Source organism: Phragmites australis, chromosome 2 (genome assembly GCF_958298935.1).
Source record: "Phragmites australis chromosome 2, lpPhrAust1.1, whole genome shotgun sequence".
NCBI classification, from domain to species: domain Eukaryota; kingdom Viridiplantae; phylum Streptophyta; class Magnoliopsida; order Poales; family Poaceae; genus Phragmites; species Phragmites australis.
The window spans coordinates 11,384,196-11,405,563 of NC_084922.1; the positions used below are offsets into that span (position 1 = coordinate 11,384,196).

At 47.5% G+C, this 21,368-nt stretch overlaps 1 long non-coding RNA gene across 1 annotated transcript; it reads right to left on the bottom strand.

The window, feature by feature from the left end:
- Positions 1–1,237: 1,237 nt before the first annotated feature.
- LOC133899565 (uncharacterized) lies at positions 1,238–3,113 on the bottom strand. Its single transcript, XR_009906374.1, has 3 exons — positions 2,684–3,113; positions 2,501–2,558; positions 1,238–2,374 (listed from the first exon to the last, which is right to left on the bottom strand). It is a non-coding gene; the product is annotated as an uncharacterized LOC133899565 (long non-coding RNA).
- Positions 3,114–21,368: the final 18,255 nt, after the last annotated feature.

Sequence of the window (21,368 nt, forward strand, 5' to 3'; positions counted from 1 at the left end):
GATCCACTCTCTAGGTAGTAATCACCTAGCAACTCACTTTCTAGGCCTATAAACACTAATCACTCACTAATCTTGTGCTTAATCACCTTGGATGATTACTTTAAGCACTTTGGCGGCTTGGATGTCTTCTCAGGTGTATATGAATTTCTCTGAACTCCAACATGCTCAAATGACTAAGTGGAGGGGTATTTATAGCCTCAAACTTACGCACTAGCTGTTAACCTAACGGCTCTACGTAACACCGGATGATCCAGTGAGAATAGTAGTATTAACATTGAATCATTCGGTGAGTATACTCTCACAAACTAGCCGTTGAAACCCCACTCAAGCCTCTGTGAACACCGGATTGTCCTGCGATGACTCACTGAACACCAGACAAATTCACCGGATTTGTATATGTTCATTTTGATACTCTCTGGAAATAATAGTTCGGTGTGTTCATTTTGTGAACACCAGATCATCTGGTGAGTATAGCAGAAGAAACTAGCCGTTGGAACCCATTCAGATTCATCTGTGAACACCGAATTATCCTGTGATAACTTATTGAACACCGGACAAATGCACCAGACTATTCTATGTGCATATCTTCATTTTGGAGCTCTCTGAAAATAATAGTCCGGTGTGTTTATTTTGTGAACATCGGATCAACCGGTGAGGCAAAAGATTCCGCTTCAAATTTTCTGTGAACACCGGACTATTTTTTATTGTACTCACCGGATTATCCTATGTAGCACCGGACTAATTTTTATGTGAGCACCGCACTACCGAGTTAGGCAAATTTCAGCAGAACAGCGTTATGTATTTTGGACATAACTTTTCACTCCAAACTTCGATTTTGATGATCTTTGGCTCTATAGAAAGCTTGTGAAGAGCTCTACAAGATTATATAGAAATCCATTCCATTTGATCACATCAAAATTCATGGAACAAGTCTAATTCATTCCTCTTTGTTCCGGCTTTGACGACTTCTTTTTTATTTCATCCATGAGACTTACTAAAGCATATAATTGATAAACATGTTAGTCCCAATAACTATATTGTCATTAATTACTAAAATCACAATCATAACCTAATAGAATTATTTTCGCTACAATAGTGCATTTCATACTTGGCTATATGCTTTGTGCCGTTGCTGCATGGTTTCTAATACCTATCCATACATATGCCTCTCACAAAAAATAAAAACGAAACCTAGGCATACATGTACTGTCTCCTGCTGATATGAAGATTACTGGCTCCTACCGATGTCCAAGTGTAATGGTTACAAAAGAAGATTATATGCATACATATACTAGCTACTAGCTCCTGTTGATTACTACCTCAGGCACATGCATATAATTTTGTCAATGTAACAGTTACAAAATAAAAATTACTAGCTCCTGCTGATGTCCAAGAGTTCAACAACAGCTCAAGAATTGGCGGGACCTCTAAAGCCACTCTCATGGTTGGGACAAAGCATTGAAGTAAACCATTTTTCGACTAGCAAATCAACACAGCTTTGCATTTGCGTCAGATTACATAATCCCCTCACGTACATTTGCAACCATAAGATGGCGAAGTCCAGCGCTAACCAGCTGCGCTTCTGCTTCACATTACATAATCACCTCACATTATCTTTGGCCTGTCTTCAACCTGGATAATATACCTAAAAGATGAGCAGTTCTTTTGCTTCAGATGCCATGAGGAGTGAAGGCTCAAATATAAACACGCTATAACCGCAGTTGATTACGGGCTTCTTTTATAGTGTAGGTGGAATATGTATGAGGAAACCAAAAAATAAGTGGTGCATAGGTAAGAAGGCAGCATCATATTATAAGCAGAAAAAATTATCAGGTCGATACTTTGGAGAAACTGTCTATATTACATAAAAGAACACCGTGAGTTCAAAAGGTCAAAACTATGACTTAGATAGTACTGAATGTGAGTACTATGTAAACAGGACAGTTTCCAACAGAGGGGAACTGAATTCTAAAGATTATTTCAAGGAATGCAAAGTTGCTAACTCAAAGTCTTTCAATAGATAGAACAAACCATTTTATCATCTCAGATGTAATCTTATGCTGCCACTGTTGTGTTTAATATACCACTAAGTCTGCACAATTATCAGTTTATCATCCAATCCGGCAAGTCAGATACCGTTGTGCATCATTTGCTAGGCCAAAACATAGTTTAAACCAAACTGAAGCGACAAGTCAGATTTGAGAAATTATTCGACGACAAATCCAAAAGTTTCAAGTTCACATCAGGTCATATACTGTTTTTTTTTGTCGTTAGAAGTATTGAAGTTGTTTATATCCATGAATGCCCTGGGGCCTTCCTCCCTCAGGATTGTCTCAGCACAGCTTACTATTCTAGAGTATTGGTTTCCTTGTCCCTGAAAGTGCAACCAATATGGAAATGATCAGTGATACAGATGGGGATTTTTTTTGCGCAAATTTTTCTGCAGAATACAAATGGGGATTTCAGCGTGAAAAGTTTTATTGTGAGAAAGGGTATCCACCTGATCCATCAATCTTGTCTTCAGGACATCGGTGTTGTTATAGCTCCAGTAATGGCACCTAAGTAAAAGAAAAAACAGTGTTTTGGTCAGAAAGAGGAAATAGAAGAACCCAAGACAGGGCAGTCAGATGATTAGGAAGCAACATGAGAGTTAGCACGGCTAGGCTGAGAATTTCGTATGTACCAGCAAAAGCACCAATTAATGCATTCTCTGGATCATTCAACTCCCTCTTTGCCTGGGCATTGTGAAAAAGAATGTGATAAATACTAAAACTTCTTGAATATTTCAGTTACAGTTACATTGGGCAGCGGTTTACAAACAATTAATTCTTTAGGAACACTGGATACTATGAATAAATGATCAAAATATTCATAATTCAGTCACATTTTGATGAAAATACAGTAGCATCAAATCACATGCGTGAGGCATTGACATCAGGTTGTATCAGCACTGCAATATTCTGATGCATATGAGATAGCAAAATGTTGATCGCCCCATCATGGCACAAAATCTTACCCTACTGAACAAAAGACATCCAGGGACAATATGTAGCAAGTTGTGAATGCTCGATCTTACATTAAATCAGGAAATGCTTTGCAGCTTTGAACAAGTTGTTCATGAGTTGTTACAGACGTGGAAATAAATAGATATAAGAGAGTACGACAAGTTTGTAACCAATTCGAAGCTGCTCATATATGCAGAACTGAATGGCATCAAACAACAGATCTCGAAGTAGAAAGGAACCATAACCCTACAAACCAAAAGAAACCGGAGTCAGAATGGATAATGTGACAAGATTTATCGTAAGGTGGTGTAAAATGTACATGTCAATTCAGCAATCACCATTCCTCAAAGAAAAGTTAATGTTACATCAGTTAAATTGAAATAATATTCCATATACAAAAGGTCATAATATACATACAACATAGAGCACTTTAAATTCTCCTTTAGCAACAATGAGACGAACGGCGTCAGGCGCAGACTTGAATTGACCAGTTTGCATTCTTTGTTTGACCACCTGAATGCAATGAATGCAGCACAGCACAGCAATGTACACGAATACACGTCAATTTGAATGAAGCACAACACTATTTGGTGTAGAAAAAATAAAGCCTAATTGCACACCTCTGTAGGGACACGGACGAGAGAAGCAGCAATACCTCCAATCGCCAATGCAGTCTGTAGCATTCACATTTGGAAACACATGGCCAATATAAATCACTATGATGTATTAGAGGCTAAGCTTTCCTGTAGAGGCTAAGCATTCATGGTGTACGATGGTATTTTGTCGTGTATTTGTGCGATCCCCGCATACATACATTAAAAAAAAAGGAGAAAAGGAAAAGAAAAAAAGCTGGCAGGCCCAATCTCTCTTTTTGAGCTGGCCCGGCCCCTTCTCCTCTTCCTCTCCTTTTCTCTCCCAGCCGGCCCGGCCCGTGCCTCTCCACCTTATCCCCTCCGCTCCCTTCTCTCCCTCTCTCTTATCCGCTCGATGCCTGCTCCTGCTTTTCTTGGCCGCCTCAACTGAGCCGCCGCCTCTCTTGCTGCTCCCCACGCCGCGCCACTCCAGGCCAAGCCACCCGTGCCGCCCGACCACGCCTGAGACGCTCCACCGCTCCCCTTGCTGCTCTAGCCGAGCCGAGCGCCACCTCTCCCATCTCTATCCCCAATCCTTATCTCTTCTTCCCCCAAATCCAAACGGCCGATCCGTTTTCGCCGCGGAAGGAGACCCCGGGCCGCCGCTATAAAGGTTGGGAAGGGGTGCCCCGCGACGAAGGAGAAGGAAGGAGGCCGGATCTGCGAGAGAAAGAGAGAGAGAGAGAGAGAAGAGAGAAAAGGAGAAGCTAGAGAGAAGAAAGAGAGAGAAATCCACTGCTTGCCGTCGGCTTTCACCGTCGCCGGTGTTCTATGGCCATCACCGCCTTCACCGGTGGGTCCCCCGCAGTGATCTATTCCCCCCCCCCCTCCATATAGGTTTGGCCGGCCGGCCTTCGCGCCACGTCCGTGCAGTGAGCACGTGAAGCCGGCTGGCGCTTGCGCCGCCATGCAGGGGCTTTGTGTGGTTTGGCCGGCTTTTGAGTCGCGTTCATTGAGGTGGCCGGCCGGTGCATCGTCGCCGCGTCCGTATTCGTACTGTGCTGTTCTTGTTGAAGGTGGTGGTTCATTGGTGGAGTTTGTGCTGTGTTTCGTCCGGCAATTGGTGATACGGCCGGCCTTGTGCCGCGTCCGTGATGTGGATATGTTGACTAGTTTTCCTGGGTGGTGGTCGAATCCGGCCAGCCTTTGCGCCATAGCAGAAGAGGTGAAGTTGTGCCATGTCTTGGTCACCAGGTGTTCTGACCATCCTTTTGTGTCATTCTGTTTGGCTGGTTTTGTGCTCGGTTGGTTGCCCCTTTTCTGTCCGGGCTGTTAGGTTCTACCGCCGGTAGGGAGTTGGTGCTGCCGTGTGTATACCGCCGGCCAGGGACCGAGTGCCACCGCGCATATGCTGTTACGCCGGTTGGATGCTTTTGTATGAAAGATGGCGAGGTTGGTCGTGTTATGGCTGGCGGTGCTTTGGTGTCCTGGTGACATGGTTCGACTGGGAAGCTTAGGTTGTTCTGGTACCTTGATGATTAGGTGAAGACCAGCCTAATGTAGTTGTGGTGTTGGGTAAAGTTCTGGCCCTATGATCTTACCGCTTCCTGATAATAGGGCATGTGTTAGTGTTGGTGGCCTAGTGCTGTGTCAGTAAGTCCATGCCTTCCGCTAATGGCGCCATTGAAGCTTTTGTTATGCCTTTCTTGAGGATATGTTAGTGATGGTAGTTTGAGGCATGTGAACTCTAGTTGCTGGAGTTCTATTTCCTTGCCCATGATGATCAGAGGGAATGTGGCATTTTGTTGTCTGTGTTGATAATAGCTAAACTACATCTATGATGGCCTGCTTATTATGCTCCCATTGACAAATGGTGATGTCTAGCTGTTAGCCCCTTTTGTGATGCTTACAGTGGATTGATCGTATTCTTGCCTTTTTGTCATTTTGCCTTTGTGGCCTTTTACTTGCTACTGATATGGCCCTGTGAGTGTGGCCTTCCCTGTCGCTCAACACCTTGATGGCATGAGGTTGTTTCCCTGGTTCTAGCGCTTGGTGCTGTTCAGTTTCATTAGTTTGTGGGCTTTGACATTGCCCCTTATTTGATCGGTCACATTTTGTTACTCAGTCCCCTATTCTGAACTATATTGGGACCTTATGCTACTGTGCTCACAGTGCCTTTGTGGCTCATAACCTTCATGGCTCATTGCATGTTGCCTTTCGGAATGGTCAGTGATGGTACTGAGGCCCCGAGTTCATGTTGCTATGCTGATAGCTTGGGTGATATTATTCACCCTTTGTGATGTGTGCTGGTAATGATGATGATTTCACCTCTGTCAGGATAGTAGCCAGCCATGTGTTGCCTGTTGCCTTGGGTTAAAGGTTGATGACTTTGTGAGGCCTTTGTGGGGTTGCAACTGAGATTCGGATGCGGGTAGGGATAGAGGTTGTAGCTAAAGGCTTTAGATGTTGCGCAGTTCATCGGGCTCCCTTCTGGTTGTAGCTGATAAACTGCTAGTCACCTAAATTCTCGCTCCCTCTATTCCCTTTGGCTCCTGAGGCTATGGCCGATGATGAGGGGCTATCATGTCTGAGGCCTGTGCGGCCGATGATGACCCGGGATGTATAAACAGTTCATAAAGCTTACGCTAGACTGTTTGTCCCGTCTTCTACTTTTATTGTCTAATGCTCACTTTGTTTTATCTGTGATGCGCGTGACTACAGCCTTGCAGACTCGGAGATGACCTTTACACGATGACCAGCAGCGCAGTTTTATCGGAGGTATTCTGCAGTTCTGCACTGCAGATGTAATTAACCAGAGGCTTCACGAGGCCCCGGGAACCAGGACACAGTCGCAGGAAGTTTAGTCAGATAGCGCGTGTGTTTGTACCAGAGTATGACATTGTAATCATATGAAACTGTACTTTATGATTTCAGCAATGAATGAATAAAGTCATGTGTTTCAATTACATTTGTCTTTTGTTCTTTCGTATACGACAGTATACTGGCACGTCTGCAATACAAGTACAATTACAATATACAGTAATTCAAGTATACGTGCCAGAGTGTATTTCGAATCCGCGAAACAAAATGGCACGCTCGGTGGGACATGGTTCTCCTCCCATCTTTGATGCGCTGCGCTGGTCGTCAAGATGGTCTCCCGAGTCTACAAGTGCTACTTGCAAAGAAATAGTCGGGAAAATACTAACCAAGAGACGCTGTGGCTGCAGGTGGATTCATCCCTGCCCGCGACTCGGTTCCAACGATCCTGCAGTTCGGAACACTCCCGCCGGTGGTCATCATCCAACACGAGGGTACTATCTACTCCAAAATGATGAAGGAGCCAGCTCAGGCTCCCGTAACAAACAGGGCTCAAAAGAGAGCCTTTTCACAGATCAAGGAGGAGTGCCACGACATTATTGCCGAGGCAAAAGCCATGTTGATGGGTTTTCCCCTCACTGGTAAAACAAAAGCTAAGTTGGTCGTAGCACTAGACGCAGTTTGTGAGAATTTGCGTCGAAGTGTGACCCTTGCTCGTTCAGATGGAAGACTGCACGCACGCCGGAATTGCCGGCGAAAGATTGCTAAAACTCAGAGGCTCCGACAACGGATCGCCTCCCATTTTACTTCAAATTGCATCACAGATGAAGAAGCGACTTCGAATGAGCTCATGCCTTGTGCATGGACTCATCATGCAACACGAGCCAGACTCCCCGCTCGAGAGGCCACAGTAGAGGAGTTTTTGTCTCATTGCCTTGAGAGGAGGCGCAGGCTCTACAACCCCAGTCTCGCTGGCTGCCAGCACTGGGTGCCTTGTTTTCACATCGGTGTGACGACTGACCCTTCTTCGTCTAAAGACACAAATTAGTTTGCCGTGCTTCCAAGTGAAGTACCGAAGTGAAGTACCGGCACCTCGACCTGATGAGCTACAACGACAACTACAACAACTTAGAAACCAAATGAACAGTCTCGAAAGACAACTTCGCAGTACAACTACGTTAGAAGCTCCAAGGACTGGGGGCAATCCTCGTCCTCCAAATCATCATCAAGATCACCGCGCCGAGGTTTCTCGACAAAGAGGCCCTCCGCCTACAACATATCGGCCACGACAAATGCGGCCACCCACTCGTTGGGATCAAGAGTCGCATCGCCAAGACTACGCATATCCAAGAAGGACCTTTAGGCATGACCGGAGGCTTCCCTATGAGGCGGCTTCCTCCAGCTACGAAGCCCCGAGGCATGAGGCTCCTATACGACCAGCACGCCGTCCCGCTTCATCAGCTAGATACTCAGCCCCGTATATTCTCAACGAGAATCAACGGAGGCGCAAGCGAAGGAAGAGAAACTGGCAAGCCTGGTTCCGTGAATTACAGGACATAGTTCTACGTCATGTACAAGTCCGCGTTCGGGCGGATGGCCAAGTCCACCCAGAGGACGGAAGAGTTAGCGTTCGGGTAACGCCGAATCTCGAGCAAAATTCGAGATACAATTTCCTCTTAGAACGCCTGGCTCCAAAGCCGCGTCAAACACAAGACAATGGCGTTATCCCTGTTTCAACAGGGCCTGCCAGGCAGCAGCAAAGGGTTGAGCCACCTCAGCCCTCTCAAGTCATCACTACTAAAGAAAATGAAAAGCCAGTAACAGAGGACAAACCTGCAAATGTCCCTGAGGAAGTGACACCACCATCTACTATTAAAGGGTCCCGACAGCTTATAGAACCAAACTCAGATGCTTCGACAAACTATGATACTACGTCTGAGAGCTCTAAAAAGTCCGATAATGCAGATGTCCTGATGTGTGGCACAATCGGGGTATTGAGTCCCGAAGGGTCGGATTCTGACTGGGAGCCTCTGCCCATCACACACGAGCTAGAGTACTCCTCTGATGAAGAGATTGTGCCAAATCCCAAGGCATGGTTCAACAGATCCTCACAACTTGTTGCAAAGTTACAAAAGGAGGCCATAATTGCCCCTTGCTTTTCGGTATCTGGAAAGTGTAAATCACTTGACGGGGGGTCATCTCCGCGTGATCACCACAATACTTACAGGAGTATTCCATCACACTTGCCACAAGATAAGGGGCAGTTACACACGGTGGCTACACGTCCTGGTCCCGACACACGCTTGAAGACAACTGCTCAACAAAGAATAGAGAGTAGCCCCGGTACATCCGAAGACGAGGGACAGTATAGCTCGGGGGCTCATACAGTGGACTCTCTTGAAACCCGCTCTCAGTCGCCGCATTATTCCCAGCTAGCACATTCCGCTTTGTCTGGGGATGAAGGAGAATTAGAAGGCAACAACATTGTGCCTATAAACATGGCTAATGAAAATGATGGTACTCATCAAGAGCCATCCGCGGGGACGGGAACAAATGAGCAGAATCAGCAGGTACCACCACAACCGGGTGCTCAAGAGGAGCAAAATAGCGCCCTTGGAAGACAAGTGAGTGAGCTGTCTGCAAGAGTGGACCAACTCTGTGCCATGATGATGCATTTCACGTCAGGAGGCACACGGCCACCGCACCCTCATACACTACAGGTTGCTCAAGCTGACCCGCAATTTGCGGAAATGGAGGCTGTGTCTCAGCCCCGCCATCCTCCTCCATTAGGGGCAGGGGGTGCGCCTAGCTACCAGATAGGCGCTACTCCTCCGCCTATTATCGCAGCGCCAGCAAATTCAGTTACACACACTGTGCCGGCTTTAACATTAAGAGATTACCACAGTATTGCAGAAGATGTGGTTAACAGGAGAATGCGTCAGCTGGCAACCGATCAGGCTCCAAGAACATTAGAAAGCGAGCTAGATAAGCCATATGAATCATGGCACGACCGAGTTGCATTCCCTGCAGGTTGGCATCCGCCGAAGTTCCGCCTGTTTGATGGAACCAGGGACGCCACTGAGCACCTTGTATATTTTGAGTCGGTATGTGGAGATACCGCCAACAACCCTTCATTATTACTGCGCCAGTTCTCGGCTTCCTTGACGGGAGCCGCCTTCCACTGGTATAGTCGTTTACCTGCAGGTTCAGTATCTAGTTGGGTTGCCATGAAGGAGCTCTTTAGATCACATTTTATTTCCATGAGGAAAGACATCTCGATTCTAGAGTTGTCTCAAATAAGACAAAAGCGGGACGAGAGAATTGAAGATTACATCGTCCGCTTCAGAAACAACTATGTCCGACTTGCAAGAGAGATGCATCCAGAAGATGCTGTGCAAATGTGCATCCACGGCATGTTGCAACATTGGTTGGTCGGCGTATCAAGACATGACCCCAAGACGTTTAGCTCGCTTGGTGATGCTGTTGCAGCCACCAAGTTGGAGTTTGAAAAGGTACCCCATATCATGGAGATGTACAAGAACGCGGGCTCTGTTGATAACACTCGGCGCTTTGGGACGTCAAGCAAGCCAACAGGGAATGGCAACAAAGGGAAGGCACCCATTGAGTCAAATGCTACGAGTACCGTTCCAGTTTTTGGTCTAAAAAATGAGCGGCCAAGACCAGCGGTACGCCCTAATGTCCGGGAAATGTTAAATAAACAGTATGTCTTCCGACAGGACCTTATCAAGAGCCTCTTTGAACAAATGAACGAGCAAAAGCTTGTAAATTTACCTACTCCGGCAAGGCCTGAGCAGGTCGCCATGATTGAGAATCCCTTGTATTGCCCATACCATCGGTATGTAGGGCATGTCATTGAGGATTGTATTGCTTTCAAAGAATGGTTGCAAAGAGCGGTTGATGAGAAAAGATCCCTCAAACCTGAAGCAATGAACCCTGATTATCATACTGCTAACATGGTGACGGTGAAGCATGATGTGTCATCGTCCGTCCATATAAACGAAGAAGAAGAGTATTGGGTGCCATTCATCCAAGTAGAAGATCAGTTTGAGAGGCTTCGGCTCACGCCCATCACTCATCGTGAGAAGGAGCAACAGTGGCAGCAGGTACCGCAAAGGCACCCTCCAAGAGCTCGGCGATCAAGCTATCAAGTTAATCCTCCTTCAGCGCTGATGCAAAGTGTACAGCGTGATCCAAGTCAATGACGTATGCCTCCCCGATTCATTCCCGAGTTGGAGGGAGACGAGTCTTTCCCACGAAGAATCACCACGTTGCCTACACTAGGTCAATTCTTCCCTGAGACCTGGGGGCAGCCAACGACGTCAAGAGATGAACACGTTCTCGACACTACTCCGTCCTTCGAGGTGGTGCCATGCAATGCTATCACTGCGAGTGAGGATGAGGAGGACTCAAATTCGGGAATCGCTATTACTCCCGAAGAGCGTGAGGCTCTTGAAGCGGAAGCTGCATCTACTGAGGAGGGTGACATGGAAGAGGTACATATGAATTTGAGGAACGGGAGAGAACTTCCCGAGCCAGTAAAGCTCCAACGGCCTTGAATTGAAAAGGCCGATGGGTTGCAACGTGAAAAGCTCCCCACTAAAGAAGCCAAGCCTTCATCATCAAAAGCATTAGGTAATGGGGATGTTGGCGTGGAGTACAATGTCATTGCTCACTTAAAGCGCATTCCAGCATTACTGAGCGTTTATGACGCATTGATGCTCATGCCAGATTTAAGAGAGGCCTTAATCAAGGCCCTTCAGGCTCCTCATGTATATGAAACGGCTATGGCCAAACATCGACTCCTTAGCATCCTAGCCGAAGCCAATGAAATATCATTCTCTGAGGAAGATAAGATGATTGAAACCAATAACCATAATCGACCACTCTACATTGAAGGAAACATTGGGAGCGCACATCTTCGCCGTGTACTCATAGACCCTGGCTCGGCGGTCAACCTTCTGCCTATTCGTAGCTTGACCCGAGCCGGGTATACTATGGATGATCTCGAGCCCACCAGCGTGGTTATATGTGGATATGATAGCAATGGGAGCAAAGCATTGGGCTCGATCACTGTAAAGCTGCAAATATCCACTTTCAGCTTTAAGGTGAAATTTTTCGTGATTGAGTTCGTAACATCCTATTCGGCGCTATTGGGTAGACCGTGGATTCACAAATACCAAGTCGTCCCGTCTACATTGCACCAGTGCTTCAAGTTTATGGATAACAAGGGAGAGCAACACCGGATCATCGGTAATATCTTCCCGTATACGGTGCAAGAGGTGCACCATGCAGATGCTAAGTACTTCTTCCCGGGCACCGGAGGAGAAGAACGTTTGGGGCGCTCTAACCCAGCAGCCGATGTTGTGATTACGCCTGACCCGACATCTTCTAGTTCTGAGATGGAGTTCCTCATCACACCATGCTCCAGGCAACAAGGCTCTCTCCCTCGCGTTCGTGGGAGTATGGACCGAGGAAGGCTTCGATCGCGTGCTCCTGTGTCTCGACGACAACAAGGATCGGGGGCAATCAAAGAAGATAGGTCAGGTGCGTTTTGGAGTTGGAACTCCGCTTCGCCTCCCTCCACGACGCCCCTAATCGCGGGGAACTTGGAGGCTTCCTCATCAACGTCATCAACAATTACCACCATGACGAGGTCAGAAGCTAAGACCTTAATAGAGGTGCCTCCTACTAAAGATGAGGGGAGCACATCTTCCCCGCTACTTTTCGAGTATAATGCTAATACCGAAAAACCTCTTGTAACAGCTTGTAACAGCACATGAGGGCCCAACAGGCGCCCCTACAGGCAACATGCAAACATCATAGGTACCTAGCAAAGTGGCTGACTTTACGTCCCCTGAATATAAAGAGGGAAGAGTGAAAAAGATAGTCGCCAAAATAGAGAAGGTGGCCTCGAGCTCCCCTCTTCTTCCACTTCCATCACTTTACACTTCAATCGCTACACCATTAGAGGTCTGGGTTGTTCCCGATCCTCAGGGATACGCCAGCCCGACCCTATTTTATAAGGTTCCACCTACTCAATGTTGTAATCTCGTGCTCAATTTTCCAGATCCTGAAGAGGATAAGGAGGAGATTATCGGGACTCTAAGGGTTGCACCAAGCATGGTCCCCTTGCTCGAGAAGTCCGGAATCAAGCTACGGAGGAACCAGAGATTACCATCTCCGCCCAACGTATGTGAGGAATGGTGGAGCCAGTCAGAACGACTCGTAAAGAAGGGTTGTCTCCCCCGTACTAGGTATGGATTGGGCTACTGTCCCTTCACCTCATGTGAAGGCAACGAAGAGGATGAGGATGATCCCGAACTCGTCACATGTCATGCTATTTGTGCAGGTGAAGACTGGGGGCACGAGGATGAAGAAGAAGTGCCATCCGATGAAGAGGACTTGATCGAAATATATGAAGTCCCTCATCAGCCCCGATCATTCTGCGCTGCTGCGAACGCGCGACATGGCTTGAGAGACGAGCAATACCTCTTGGCCAAGATGCATGAAGCGACGCCAGTTCATCATGGAGAAATCCCAATGCTGCCCCGGCTCCTTACCAGTTGGAAGACGGTGGGCAACAAACTGTAGATGAGCTTGTAGAGATTAATCTCGGGAGTGAGGATGATCCTCGCCCCACTTTTGTAAGCGCTACGCTCTCACTCGAAGAGCGTGAAGATTATAAACGATTTTTAATAAAATATCAAGACTGTTTCGCATGGTCGTATAAAGAAATGCCGAGTCTTGACCCAAGTATTGCTACTCATAAATTAGCGATAGACCCGTAATTTCGTCCTATTAAACAGCATCCGCGGCGTTTCCGCCCGGAATTACAAGATGACATCATTGCTGAAGTTGATAAGTTGATTAAAGCGGGATTCATCAAAGAGGTGCAATATCCTCGATGGCTCGCTAATATCGTTCCGGTAATGAAGAAGAACGGGCAAGTTCGGGTCTGTGTAGACTTCCGTGACTTAAATCGTACTTGCCCGAAAGACGACTTTCCTATTCCGATCACCGAGTTAGTGATCGATTCTACTACAGGCTTTGGAGCCCTCTCTTTCATGGATGGGTTCTCCGGTTATAACCAGATCAAGATGGACCCACACGATGCCATCGACACATCATTCCGTACCCCGAAGGGTAATTTTTACTATACCGTAATGCCCTTTGGTTTGAAAAATGCAGGCGCCACATACCAGCACGCTATGACGGTCATCTTTGATGACCTTATCCACCAGTCCATAGAATGCTACATCGACGACTTGGTGGTCAAAACTCGAGAGCGTAAGCATCATCAAGAAGATTTGCGCGTCGTATTCGAGAGACTGCGCAAGTACCAACTCAAGATGAATCCGCTCAAGTGTGCCTTCGCTGTGCAGTCCGGTGTCTTTCTAGGCTTTATTGTGCGTTACCGAGGCATTGAGATTGAGCCAAAGAAGATAAAGGCAATCCTTAAGATGCCTCCACCAGAAAATTTGAGAGAGCTTAAGTCTTTACAGGGAAAGCTAGCATATATCAGACGCTTTATTTCTAATTTGTCGGGGCGAATCCAACCCTTGTCCAAGCTCATGAAGAAAGGCGCACCGTTCATTTGGGACGAGCAATGTCAAAACGCCTTTAACAGTATCAAGCAATATCTGCTTCATCCACCTGTGCTGATGGCCCCCATCAAAGGGCGGCCCCTCATATTGTATATCGCAGCACAACAAGCTTCCGTCGGAGCTCTTCTTGGGCAGATTAACGACGAAGGAAAGGAAGTCGCATGCTATTATCTCAGTAGGACTATGGCGGGAGCTGAACGCAACTACTCCCCCATTGAAAAGCTTTGCTTAGCGTTAATCTTTGTGCTCAAGAAACTGCGACACTACTTGCTAGCACATGAGGTCCAGCTTATTGCAAGAGCGGACCCTGTGAAATACATCCTTAGTCAGCCCGCCCTCATAGGTAGGGTCGGAAAATGGGCGTTGTTAATGATGGAGTACGACATCACATACGTTCCTCAGAAATCCGTCAAAGGGCAAGCATTAGCTGACTTCCTTGCCCGATGAAGAGGTGTTCACAGTTGACACAGAAACTCCGTGGGAACTTTATTTCGATGGCGCGTCACGTATGGAGTCTGACCCTGATGGGACTCCTCGTAGGAGAGCCGGTGCAGGGATAGTGTTTAAGAGCCCCAAAGGAGAAACACTATACCATTCATTTTCCTTGCTTAAGGAAGAATGCTCCAATAATGAAGCTGAGTACGAAGCCCTCATCTTCGGGCTGCTCCTTGCACTCTCTATGGATATACGCATTCTTTATGCATACGGAGACTCACAACTCGTTGTGAGGCAGGTTAACGGAGTCTATGAAGTGCGCAAACCTGAGTTGGTCCCATATTGGGAAGCCACTCGCAAACTTATGGAGAAATTTGAGCTCATACATATCGAACACATCCCTCGAAGCAAGAACGCTTCAGCAGATGCTCTTGCAAAGCTAGCTGCAGCCCTCGTGCTGCCTGATGGGCAGGCAGAAGTAAAAGTTGAGGAGAGATGGCTTCTACCAGCCGTACTTGAGCTTGTTCCTGAAAACCACGAAGTGAATGCCGTGGTAGATACTAAAGGTGATGAACAGGATTGGCGTAAGCCTTTCTTGGATTATTTCAAGCACGGTGGTCTGCCAAGGGACCCCGTCGCAAGACGCCAATTGCAAAGACGACTCCCCTCATACATATACAAGGCGGGAGTCCTATATCGACGATCCTATGGGCATGAGATACCACTTCGATGCTTATCACGAAGTGAAGCTGATAAAGCCCTAAAAGAAGTACACGCGGGAATTTGCGGTGGTCATCAAAGCGGGCCAAAGATGTACCATAGCCTGAAACTGGCAGGAGGTTATTGGCCCGGTATGATGACCGACTGCATCCAAGTGGCACGGTCTTGTTATGACTGCCAGATACACGGGGACTTCAAACATCGTCCTCCGGTTCCATTGCACCCCACTGTACCCTCCTGGCCCTTCGACGCCTGGGGTATTGACATCATTGGCAAAATCGAGCCACCCTCTTCTAAAGGGCAACAATTCATTCTCGCCGCCACTGATTATTTCTCCAGGTGGGCGGAAGCGGTCCCTTTGAGGGAGGTGAAATCCGACAACGTCATCAACTTCCTCGAGCGTAATATCATATACCGTTTCGGAGTTCCTCATCGCATCACCTCTGATAATGGATTGTCTTTCAAGTCAAGTAAGATCTATAAGTTTGCTGAAAAATACAAGATTCAGTGGAACTACTCCACGGGGTACTACCCTCAGGCCAATGGATTGGCTGAAGCGTTCAATAAGACTCTCGTGGGTATTCTGAAAAAGACAGTCACAAAAAACAAGAGGGATTGGCATGACCGTCTCTTCGAAGCATTATGGGCATATCGGGTCACTGTCCGTACCCCCACACAATCGACGCCCTACTCACTTGTCTTCGGTACGGAGGCTGTCTTGCCACTAGAACTGGAGCTTCCTGCGCTCCGGATTGCCATACACAATGAAATCACGCAAGATGAGAGGGCTCGTTTGCGGCTCCAAGAATTGGATGCCCTTGAAGAAGAGCGCCTCAACGCTCTCCAAAACTTACAATTCTATCGACAAAACATGATCCGAGCGTATGACAAGCTTGTCAAACCTCGCGTATTCAGGAAGGGCGAGCTAGTACTCGTTTTGAGACGCCCGATCATTCTCACTGGCAAAAGCAAAGGCAAATTCGAGCCAAAGTGGGAGGGGCCCTATGTTGTAGAGCAGGTTTACGATGGAGGTGCTTATCAGCTTATTAATCAGGAGGGCGTTTGTCCAATGCCCCCTATTAATGGCCGCTTTCTTAAAAAGTTTTTTGCTTAGAAAGCCGTCTTCCATTCCCCTTGGATTAACATTGAAAAGGGAGAAATCCGAAGATCGTTGCGTATTTTCATAAAATAAAGGGTGTTGATCCACCCAACAATAATCATTGCCTTTCTACCTATCGCCGAGTTGTGATCCCAGGGTATGGCTACTTGCAGGATTAATCTCTAGAGATGTATGAAGTGTCATGACAGCTTTAAGATATGATAATAAACACACACTGCACAAAAGACACATGTTCCTCTGTCTACGCTTGGATGTCAAGGCTGACTCATTCTGCCTCTGAAGCGACCAGCCGTTGTTAACCCCGTACTCTTCCACCCCAGCATAAGTGCACCCGGGGATGACTATAGGAAAAGAGCAAGAGAGGGCTACCTTCCCGACTCAAGTCGTGGGTATGTGTGCAGCTTCTTGCCACCCCGGCGTGATCAAAACAAGGGCCTTGTTACACCAAAAGTTGCCCGCGAGGTTTAGTACTACAAAACGTGGATGGTGGAATCTCAAAGGCATTCGCAATCCCAAGTTCAAGCAAACTCAAAGATCCAATGAAGGTCAATTATATTTCAAAACACCCAACGAAGGTGTCGTCAAATCAAATCCCTCCCAATGATAAAGGAGAAGTACCAACAAATGTGCAAGCAAAGCCACCATCAATATGTGGCATGAAGACCGCGAATGCCGGAGAGTGACCATCGTCCACCATCCTCGCAGAAAATGGAGGCAACAATGCCACAGCTTGCTTCCTACCCATTTTTGATCCATGCTACTCACAAATACAGCCCCCAGGGAGTACAGAATTGTCAGCGTGCTCTAGCCGAGGAGGTAGTCTGGGGAACCCCCACCATTTTCAGAAGTACTTTTAGTCATGTGTTCTTCACACGTACACTGATGTGAAGAATAATTAAATGCAACTGTCATGACTCTTCATCACCTCTGGAGGAAAGAGTCTCTGGTGGCTATATCTTGGGGTCACCTCATAGCTCGGTGACACAAGAAAAGCTCATATTTTAAAACATCGAATGCATCAAACAGGGCTGTTAGTATGCATTTCCCCTTTTATCGCTTAACCATGTTTTCACAGCTATTGTAACTTGAGCAAACAGAGAAGTACACCATCTTTGTGTTGACGAATCTGTGAAGTCTTCACCTTCACTGGCTGGCACCTCCCAAGGTCGCAGTGGAATTTTCAATCATTTTATACACCTTCACTGGCTGGCACCTCCCAAGGTCGTAATGGAATTTTCAATCATTTTACACACCTTCACTGGCTGGCACCTCCCAAGGTCGCAGTGGAGTTAGTCTTTTCTTCGGTAACACTGGCTGACACCTCCCAAGGTCGCAGTGGAATCGAGGATCACCTCTGGAGTGGCGCTGAGTTTCATCACAACTAAGGATTATCGGGAGCAGTGAAGCGTGCCAATGCGGTTCATGTGGAGCTGTTAAACCCTTCAACTTTGTTGGCTGGCACCGTGGTTGTTACATGGTCACAATAGAGTTAATAAAATTCCTCTTAAGAGGTCCTCACTGGCTGGCACCTCCCAAGGTCGCAGTGGAGTCCTCTACCTTTTATGACAACGCTGGCTGGCACCTCCCAAGGTCGCAGTGGGGTCGAATCCTTTTCAACGATATTGGCTGGCACCTTCCAAGGCCGCAGTAAAGTTGAGATGTTCCCTTTCAGCAGTGGTGTGTCTGTCCGCCACAACTCAAAAAAAAATGTGTTCGTAACTGGTTGGCTCCGCAAAGCGGACACAGCGAAAGCCTCTGAGGTGATGCTCGGCAGCTGTTTAATCCTTCAAGTTTATGAGCACCAAGTCGAGCCCTCGCTCTTTTTCCTCGCATGAGCTCAACTTGGTGGGGGGCATCTGTACGATGGTATTTTGTCATGTATTTGCGCGATCCCCGCATACATACATTAAAAAAAAGGAGAAAAGGAAAAGAAAAAAAGCTGGCAGGCCCAATCTCTCTTTTTGAGCTGGCCCGGCCCCTTCTCCTCTTCCTCTCCTTTTCTCTCCCAGCTGGCCCGGCCCGTGCCTCTCCACCTTATCCCCTCCGCTCCCTTCTCTCCCTCTCTCTTATCCGCTCGATGCCTGCTCCTGCTTTTCTTGGCCGCCTCAATTGAGCCGCCGCCTCTCTTGCTGCTCCCCACGCCACGCCACTCCAGGCCAAGCCACCTGTGCCGCCCGACCACGCCTGAGCCGCTCCACCGCTCCCCTTACTGCTCTAGCCGAGCCGAGCGCCACCTCTCCCATCTCTATCCCCAATCCTTATCTCTTCTTCCCCCAAATCCAAACGGCCAATCCGTTTTCGCCGCGGAAGGAGACCCCGTGCCGCCGCTATAAAGGTTGGGAGGGGGTGCCCCGCGACGAAGGAGAAGGAAGGAGGCCGGATCTGCGAGAGAAAGAGAGAGAGAGAGAGAGAGAGAGAGAGAGAAGAGAGAAAAGGAGAAGCTAGAGAGAAGAAAGAGAGAGAAATCCACTGCTTGCCGTCGGCTTTCACCGTCGCCGGTGTTCTATGGCCATCACCGCCTTCACCGGTGGGTCCCCCGCAGTGATCTATTCCCCCCCCCCTCCATATAGGTTTGGCCGGCCGGCCTTCGCGTCGCGTTCGTGCAGTGAGCAGGTGAAGCCGGCTGGTGCTTGCGCCGCCGTGCAGGGGCTTTGTGTGGTTTGGCCGGCTTTTGAGTCGCGTTCATTGAGGTGGCCGGTCGGTGCATCGTCGCCACGTCCGTATTCGTGCTGTGCTGTTCTTGTTGAAGGTGGTGGTTCATTGGTGGAGTTTGTGCCGTGTTTCGTCCGGCAATTGGTGATACGGCCGGCCTTGTGCCGCGTCCGTGATGTGGATATGTTGACTAGTTTTCCTGGGTGGTGGTCGAATCCGGCCAGCCTTTGCGCCATAGCAGAAGAGGTGAACTTGTGCCATGTCTTGGTCACCAGGTGTTCTGACCATCCTTTTGTGTCATTCTGTTTGGCTAGTTTTGTGCTCGGTTGGTTGCCCCTTTTCTGTCCGGGCTGTTAGGTTCTACCGCCGGTAGGGAGTTGGTGCCGCCGTGTGTATACCGCCGGCCGGGGACCGAGTGCCACCGCGCGTATGCTGTTACGCCGGTTGGATGCTTTTGTATGAAAGATGGCGAGGTTGGCCGTGTTATGGCTGGCGGTGTTTTGGTGTCCTGGTGACATGGTTCGACTGGGAAGCTTAGGTTGTTCTGGTAACTTGATGATTAGGTGAAGACCAGCCTAATGTAGTTGTGGTGTTGGGTAAAGTTCTGGCCCTATGATCTTACCGCTTCCTGATAATAGGGCATGTGTTAGTGTTGGTGGCCTAGTGCTGTGTCAGTAAGTCCATGCCTTCCGCTAATGGCGCCATTGAAGCTTTTGTTATGCCTTTCTTGAGGATATGTTAGTGATGGTAGTTTGAGGCATGTGAACTCTAGTTGCTGGAGTTCTATTTCCTTGCCCATGATGATCAGAGGGAATGTGGCATTTTGTTGTCTGTGTTGATAATAGCTAAACTACATCTATGATGGCCTGCTTATTATGCTCCCATTGACAAATGGTGATGTCTAGCTGTTAGCCCCTTTTGTGATGCTTACAGTGGCTTGATCGTATTCTTGCCTTTTTGTCATTTTGCCTTTGTGGCCTTTTACTTGCTACTGATATGGCCCTGTGAGTGTGGCCTTCCCTGTCGCTCAACACCTTGATGGCATGAGGTTGTTTCCCTGGTTCTGGCGCTTGGTGCTGTTCAGTTTCATTAGTTTGTGGGCTTTGACATTGCCCCTTATTTGATCGGTCACATTTTGTTTACTCAGTCCCCTATTCTGAACTATATTGGGACCTTATGCTACTGTGCTCACAGTGCCTTTGTGGCTCATAACCTTCATGGCTCATTGCATGTTGCCTTTCGGAATGGTCAGTGATGGTACTGAGGCCCCGAGTTCATGTTGCTATGCTGATAGCTTGGGTGATATTATTCACCCTTTGTGATGTGTGCTGGTAATGATGATGATTTCACCTCTGTCAGGATAGTAGCCAGCCATGTGTTGCCTGTTGCCTTGGGTTAAAGGTTGATGACTTTGTGAGGCCTTTGTGGGGTTGCAACTGAGATTCGGATGCGGGTAGGGATAGAGGTTGTAGCTAAAGGCTTTAGATGTTGCGCAGTTCATCGGGCTCCCTTCTGGTTGTAGCTGATAAACTGCTAGTCACCTAAATTCTCGCTCCCTCTATTCCCTTTGGCTCCTGAGGCTACGGCCGATGATGAGGGGCTATCATGTCTGAGGCCTGTGCGGCCGATGATGACCCGGGATGTATAAACAGTCCATAAAGCTTACGCTAGACTGTTTGTCCCGTCTTCTACTTTTATTGTCTAACGCTCACTTTGTTTTATCTGTGATGCGCGTGACTACAGCCTTGCAGACTCGGAGATGACCTTTACACGATGACCAGCAGCGCAGTTTAATCGTTGGTATTCTGCAGTTCTGCACTGCAGATGTAATTAACCGGAGGCTTCACGAGGCCCCGGGAACCAGGACACAGTCGCAGGAAGTTTAGTCAGATAGCGCGTGTGTTTGTACCAGAGTATGACATTGTAATCATATGAAACTGTACTTTATGATTTCAGCAATGAATGAATAAAGTCATGTGTTTCAATTACATTTGTCTTTTGTTCTTTCGTATACGACAGTATACTGGCACGCCCGCAATACAGGTACAATTACAATATACAGTAATTCAAGTATACGTGCCAGAGTGTATTTCGAATCCGCGAAACACATGGAGAACACAAAATATAATATTTTTTGGTACTTTAAACCTACAAATGCCATGAATAGGCTTGCAGGTATAAAATGAAAAGAACATGGTATAAACAGCAAAGTCGTACAACAAGCTTTGTTTTGAGCAATCATCTGGTCCAACAGAAGGTTAAATCTGTGCTAACTTACAAAATGGGTAACAGCACTCAAATAATTCAGGAAGTGTCTCCAATAATTTTCTTTTAGTCGGTTCATATACTCCAACAAATATCGCAGAAGCCCTGTAATAAGTTACGGATTAGGTTAAGAAGACAACACAGACAGGATCAATGG